This window comes from Pogona vitticeps, chromosome 2, assembly GCF_051106095.1.
Source record: "Pogona vitticeps strain Pit_001003342236 chromosome 2, PviZW2.1, whole genome shotgun sequence".
Taxonomy (NCBI): Eukaryota; Metazoa; Chordata; class Lepidosauria; order Squamata; family Agamidae; genus Pogona; species Pogona vitticeps.
In genome coordinates this window covers 306,769,388-306,775,848 of record NC_135784.1, presented here as the reverse complement: position 1 = coordinate 306,775,848, position 6,461 = coordinate 306,769,388, and the positions used below count along the sequence as shown (strand labels likewise).

Below are 6,461 nucleotides of genomic sequence, written 5' to 3'. Positions count from 1 at the left end.
GTGCATGTAAGGGGTGGGGCAGGGCATCTGTCTCCACGGCCCATTCTGGTTCAGGCTATGGACCGGCACCAGGCCGCGGACTGGGGTTTGGGGACCTCTATCCTAAACAATCTTTAACAGAGAAGAGTCTTCTAATGAATGAAGGAAATGACAGGTCATCCAGGGATTTTCAGAAAGCAAAAACCAAGGGAATATTGATTATGGATCCAAGTTCCAGAACAGCAACCCGCTAGGGTGCACTTTAGATTAGAGAGATGTCGTGTGAATGAACAATGCTGTAGTGCATCATAAGATGGAAGGAAGGAATTCCATACAATATAGATAAACCTCTACTGAGACATTAAACTTGCGAGGGACTGGATCACCCTATGGAAATATCTGTTTGTGTCTTCTAGGACTAAGAAATCTTGCTGTTTCCCTTTCTCCTGCATTCGGTTTCTAGTTTTTCGGTTTGTTTGTTTTTCTAACCACAACAGGCTGTCTGTCTTTACCAGATGATTTGCACACTTTTGCTAAATTATTTGCAAAACAAACTGAAACAAATTATTACACTGTGTTCACTGGCGAAATTCTATAGGTGCCGCTCTTCCCAGTGCGGAGCAAACAATGCAGCAGCTACAGTACTTTCTAAGCATGAGAAATAGCTTGTTGACAGTTCTTCAACACACACACACACACACACACACACACACACACACACACACACACACACACACACACACACATGCCCCGTGATCTCACCCTGAGTGCACAGCCATGACATAAAGCAGAGTTCTATCTCTCTGGGGGGTTTTTTTTGGGGGGAGGGGCCGTTGATTGTTGTTTTTTGTTTGGTTTGGTTTTGTTTGTAATTTGAACAAAAATATCTCCACAGTAGCTGCTGCTTTTTCCTTTGTCCATGAGCGCTAAAAAGACAGGTGGGTTGATCCCAAGAATGCAGGTAAGTAGAGATGGGCATGAAATAAGTCATTCCTGTCTGGGGTAAGTCATTGTTGTGCCCACAGAGGTGTTGGGCAGGGCAGGGCACCCACCTCCCCTGCATGTTCATCCATTCCTTGGGTGACACGCCCTTCTTTCCACACTCACTCATTCCTCAGGTGATGCACACTTCCTTCCCTGCCTCCCCAGTGCGACTGACCACTTACTGTTTGCTGCATCCTCTTTCTTCTTCTACCTTCTCCCTCAACCAACCACTCAGACAAGGATGTGGGGCAGGTATTCCTGCTCCACTGCCTTTCTGTGGCTCGCTGATGAAGAAGGCGGAAGAAGGAAGAGCAAGCTACAAATGGTGAGTGGTCAGTTGCACTGGGGAGGCAGGGAGGGAAGTGTGCATCATCTGAGGAATGAGTGAGTGTTCAGGGGGGTGGGTGCCATTCCCCTCAAAACACCTCTGTGGGCATGACAGTGACTCACTCCAGACAGGGATGACCTCCTTTATGCCCATCTCTACAGATAATCCATCTGATGTGATTACTTGTATTACTTTTTGTGCAATAAGACACCAGTTATAATTTTAAATTAGGGACATATTTAGAAGTGTTCTAAAATCAGTCTTGAAAATGAACATGATCTATTTGAGACCGATCTGTTGGTCTTGTGGAAAGGAGGGGGGAAAGTCTTCCATGGTCTTAGTCACAAGGATAAAAGCAGTCAAGGTTTACATTCCAAGAAGGGGTCCATGACATTGTGTGAACATGGAAACACGGGGTGTTGCGTTTTTGTTTTTTTTGTAAGTTCCTGGCTGTACTGTCTACTTGGATTCTGGGTGTTGTAGTTCAAGAAAGTGACTTTCCATATTCTAAGCATATTGCCCTCAAGAACATGACCCCCTGTGCTTTTCCTGGCAGTTACTCCCAGTCATAAGTTTGTTCTGATCCATACCAATCACTCATCACATTTAAAATACACACAATGCTTTGGAACAGTACTAAGTTGGGCAGTCCAGAGCATGATGGGAAATTCAAAATGGCAGCTCATAGCAGTCAGCTAGCAGAGAGAACCTAGAGGGGACTTCAGAGCTAGAATGCTTGGCATTGTCCTTCAGCAGTACTCCGAGTATACCAAACGTGTTGAATGTCATAAAGAAGAACTGCTGGATAGTTCAGTGAGTTAGGTATCTGGCTGAGGAACCAGAGGATGGGAGTTTGATTCCCCACTGTGCCTTCTTGACAGGGGATGGACGTAATGATCCATAGGGTCCCTTCCAACACTGCACTCCTAAGATGAAAATTACGATCAGTAAAGATGGGGTAGAATATTCCACGGCATCCTGGAGCTTGAATAAAATCAGCCATTTAAACTTTTACTAATTTATATCTTGGTTTACCACTGATGCCCTTTTTCTTCTTAGCCTTGAAAAGCAGGAACTTTTGATGTATTGATTGCTCTACATTCGCTCCCTTTGAGCCTCAATAGCCTTCGCAATCTATTTCTCTACTTATCCGCTCAAAATATATATTTGAAATATTTGTATTACGTTATCTATATCTGTATGCTTTCCTCGCCTCTCCTCCCACCTCCCCTCACTTATGGAAAACTCTAATGAAGAGAATCAACTAAAATGTCAACATTTGCAATTCCGGAGCTCTATTTAAGCAATAAAAATAATAATTAAAAGGGTAAAACCTTAGAGAGATTTCTTCATTTTATATGGTTTGCCAGATATGATACACATTCAAAAAAAGCCAGTAAAAGAATTAATTAGAAACAGCTAAAGCCCAACAAGCTATGCAAGTTAATGAAGCAGAGACGAAAATGTCATTGTACAGAGTCAGAGCTATGGTTCACTTGGATAATATACACTCCTGCCTTACTCTTCTAACTAAACCTCTTTTAATCTCTCCTCTTTAAAAAAAAAATCAATGCTAATAACCCTGATCTACTGAGAAATGACAGCCAAATAATGCTAGAGAAGTTGAACTTCCTCTCTGGTGACATTTTTGTTTGTTTATTTTCTGAAAGGCTGTGACAAGTTGGCATTCTGGCCCAGGAGCTGCATTTTGCAAAATGCTTAATTTGTGTTCTCCTGTTAACTTCAAATTAAAGAACCAATTGATAATGGCCGAAACCCTATTGAGCAGCTATGAAGGCATCACTTGACATTACCCAAGCTGTACCTGGAACATCACTAAGGTGGAAGTGCTTGTTCAGAAAGCACTTCTGCAGGTGCATTGCCGGACAGAAAGTGTGGGAGTTTTTCCAGCCACGCATGCTGCTTTTAGTAGGTGTGGCTGGGAGGGAATCTTTCTGGGCTTGACTGACTGTCAGTGTTTCCAATTCGAACCAATGCTTCTCTCCTGCCTCTGAATCCGAAGAGAACCCCACCTCTCCGCTCCGTCTCTCTTTCCCCTTCTCTATTGGCTGTGAGTGAGTCCGTTGAGGACTGTCGCCGAAGACAGTCAATCAAGTTTGTCAGTTTGCTGTTTGATCTGTAACTAAAGACGATGGCTTTTATTATTTTCCCAAATAATGTCTTAGAGTGAGTTATTGAGACTGCAAGCGCCAGTGGATGAGAAAAAAAGGGGTGGACTCAACTGGGGAACTTGAAGGTATTCGGCTCTGTGAATCCCTCCACTTCTCCTGCACAGCTAGAGGAATCTAACCAAAATTCCAACTCTGCAACAGAAATGACACACAGGCAACTGCACAATCAAATATTGCAATCTTTGTTGCATGAACGTAATAACCGGCAAAGGTACAGCAGCATAGTATTACATTGTGTGGCAACAAACAGTGTTCTAGTAATGTTTCAGCTAAATCAAGGGTGGGAAGGTAATGTATTATTTGAACTGCTTTTTTTTCCTGGATATATGTTAGACTAGCACTTGCAGCTAACCAGGGAGTGATATCCTTGTTCCTCTCATCCTCTCAGGTGAGGACAAACCATTGCAAAAGCAGTTCTCACTTCTTCAGATGACAGGATAATTTCTGTTTATATCAACCTGGCTCTCTCTCCCCCCCCCCCTGCACACTGTTTTTGTATGTGTTGCACAATTTGAGCAGTTTGCACAAATTGCTGAAATCTAGCAGCATTGCTGCCTTGTTGTATGGAATGTTAAGCCTCAGAGGCACTGAATGGGTTGTTTGTGTCAATCTCTATACAATGAGCCATTCTTTCTGTGCTTGTGGTGTGCTTCTGTACTGTTTTTCTTAAAGGGACAAGACCCTAGATTTTGCACAGTCTACTTTGGAGACGTGTGTGCAGATGGCACAGATCCTGAGGCAGACAAGAAACATTCCTTTCTTCACACACTCTCTGGAATCGAGAAATCTTGTGTGGTTTGGGAATTCCACACTTAGTTGTCTTGGAATGTCAATCATCATAAATCATGTAAAACAAGGAATTGAATGGGTTTATATTCCTACATCCTACAGCCATTCTCTGGGGCCAGTAGTTAGAAGAGCTCGTCATGAATAGCTATGTCACATGCCTTTAGAAAAATCCTGGCATGGCAGCACCCATCAATTTCAGGGTTCACAAAATGGACAGATATTCTTAAACTTGCTCGCAGATGCTCAGCCCAATCGCTGGTCCACAGTTCTTCCAAACAAATTTAGCAAGGAAAGTGATATCTAAATCACCAACAAGATTCTAGATTTTCCCTTCAGCTGATTGAGAATTCTGAGTCATTTCTAATCTCAAATTTAGATTGTCCTGAAATACGTATACAAATTATTGTTTAAGTCTGTGTGAAAATATATCGACATTATTTTTTGCATTTTGCTGAATGCATTTATTTTTTTGTACGCAGTTGTTCCTAACAGACATTTGGCAAACTGGTACCTTAATATTACACATCGCTAAACAATATTTTCATTAATAAAATGTATGTTCTTTCTGTCTTCACTCATGTGTTTCTGTATACATTCATAATAGTAAATTTCCACTGCAAAATTCAGACAAATCTGATATTTGCTCACCAACAGCACTGTGGTTCTTCAGAAACGGGAAATCAAGTAAATCTGCAGAAAAATAGGAAGCCCTAAGGGAATGGACAAAAATGTGATACACACCTGTACTCGCACAGACACACACCTCTGAGGGAAAATAATGTACCAAAAGACTTGATTTTTTAAATTGCCAAAAGTTGATGTAATTTGGTCGTGTAACTGGTGACTGAGTAAAATGATTGAATGCAGAGTTTCCCTCTTCTTTGCCTTGGTAGCTTCACAATTGTGTATCACAAAATATTCAAAATTATTCATAGTGACTTCTCTTATAGGGGCATTGTGAGGGAGGATTACAAAGATAATATGCATACATGAATATTAAGGTAGTACTAATAGCATATTATTTGGAGACGACTCCTCTTTCGAATGCCTCCACTCTGGTAGAGTAAAAAAATAATAATCAGACAACGCCATGCATCGGGTAAATTGATGACACAGTAGCAGTTGACTGCCAGGAGGCAAAGATGGAGGAAACCTGCTTAAGGACACCCTTAAAGGATGGTCATGAAGGAAACTGAAGAGCGTCATCATGTATTTACTCCTCATGTATAGAGGTTTTGTTTGTTTGTTTGTTTATTTATTTATTTATTTATAGAGGAGAAAGGGATGACATAGGATGAGATGTTTGGACAGTGTCATTGAAGCGACCAACATGAATTTGACCCAACTCTGGGAGGCCGTGGAAGACAGGAGGGCCTGGCGTGCTCTCTGGTCCATGGGGGTCACGAAGAGTCGGACACGACTTAATGACTAAACAACTACATTTATACCCTGCCCATCTAGACAGAAATCTATTCTGGGCTCCTAACAATAAAACATACAAATAAAAACAATATAAAATAGAGGCAATATTATTAATATAATTCAAGATGGCAGGATTAATTAAGTGATGACAGGAGGGAAAGCCTGCCTAAAGAGCCAGATCTTAAGTTTGCTCTTAAAAACATCCAGTGAGGGAACCAGACAGATCTTGGGGGGGGGGGCGGACTGTTCCAAAGGCGAGGGGCCACTGCCAAGAAGGCCTGGTTTCTTGTTCTTTCTCTCCGGGCCTCCCTCGGTGTTAGGCACCCCCCATCTTGGCTAGAATGAGTGATTCGGGTAGATCTAGATGAGAGGAGGCATTCCGCCAGATATTGAGGTCCTACACTTTTTAGGGCTGATATGTCATCAATAACACTTTGAAATCAATGCGGAATGCAAGGCAGACAGCGTGGGGAAAATATGTTGATATATTATCACCCCAGTGAGAAGTCTGGCCGCAGCATTATGCACCATTTGAAGCTTCTGCATCAGTCTCAAAGGTAGCCCCATGTAGAGCGCATTACAATAGTCTAACCTCGAAACTACAAGCGCATGAACCAGAGTGGTGAGGTTGACATGAACCTGAAAACCAGTGATTCATGATAGTTCGTGATTCATGAACCAGTTCTTGACTGGCTTTTTGATGTGCCAAAGTTACACAAAAGCAAGACACATGCAACCCCCTCTGCACTGAGCCAGTGTGCCCCACT

The 6,461-nt window shown here is 42.2% G+C and overlaps 1 long non-coding RNA gene across 1 annotated transcript; it reads right to left on the bottom strand.

Annotated features, from left to right (window-relative positions):
• Window positions 1–1,387: 1,387 nt before the first annotated feature.
• On the bottom strand, window positions 1,388–5,498 carry LOC144586263 (uncharacterized). The gene is made up of 2 exons (XR_013540987.1): window positions 3,117–5,498; window positions 1,388–2,217 (listed from the first exon to the last, which is right to left on the bottom strand). It is a non-coding gene; the product is annotated as an uncharacterized LOC144586263 (long non-coding RNA).
• Between the last annotated feature and the right edge of the window lie 963 nt (window positions 5,499–6,461).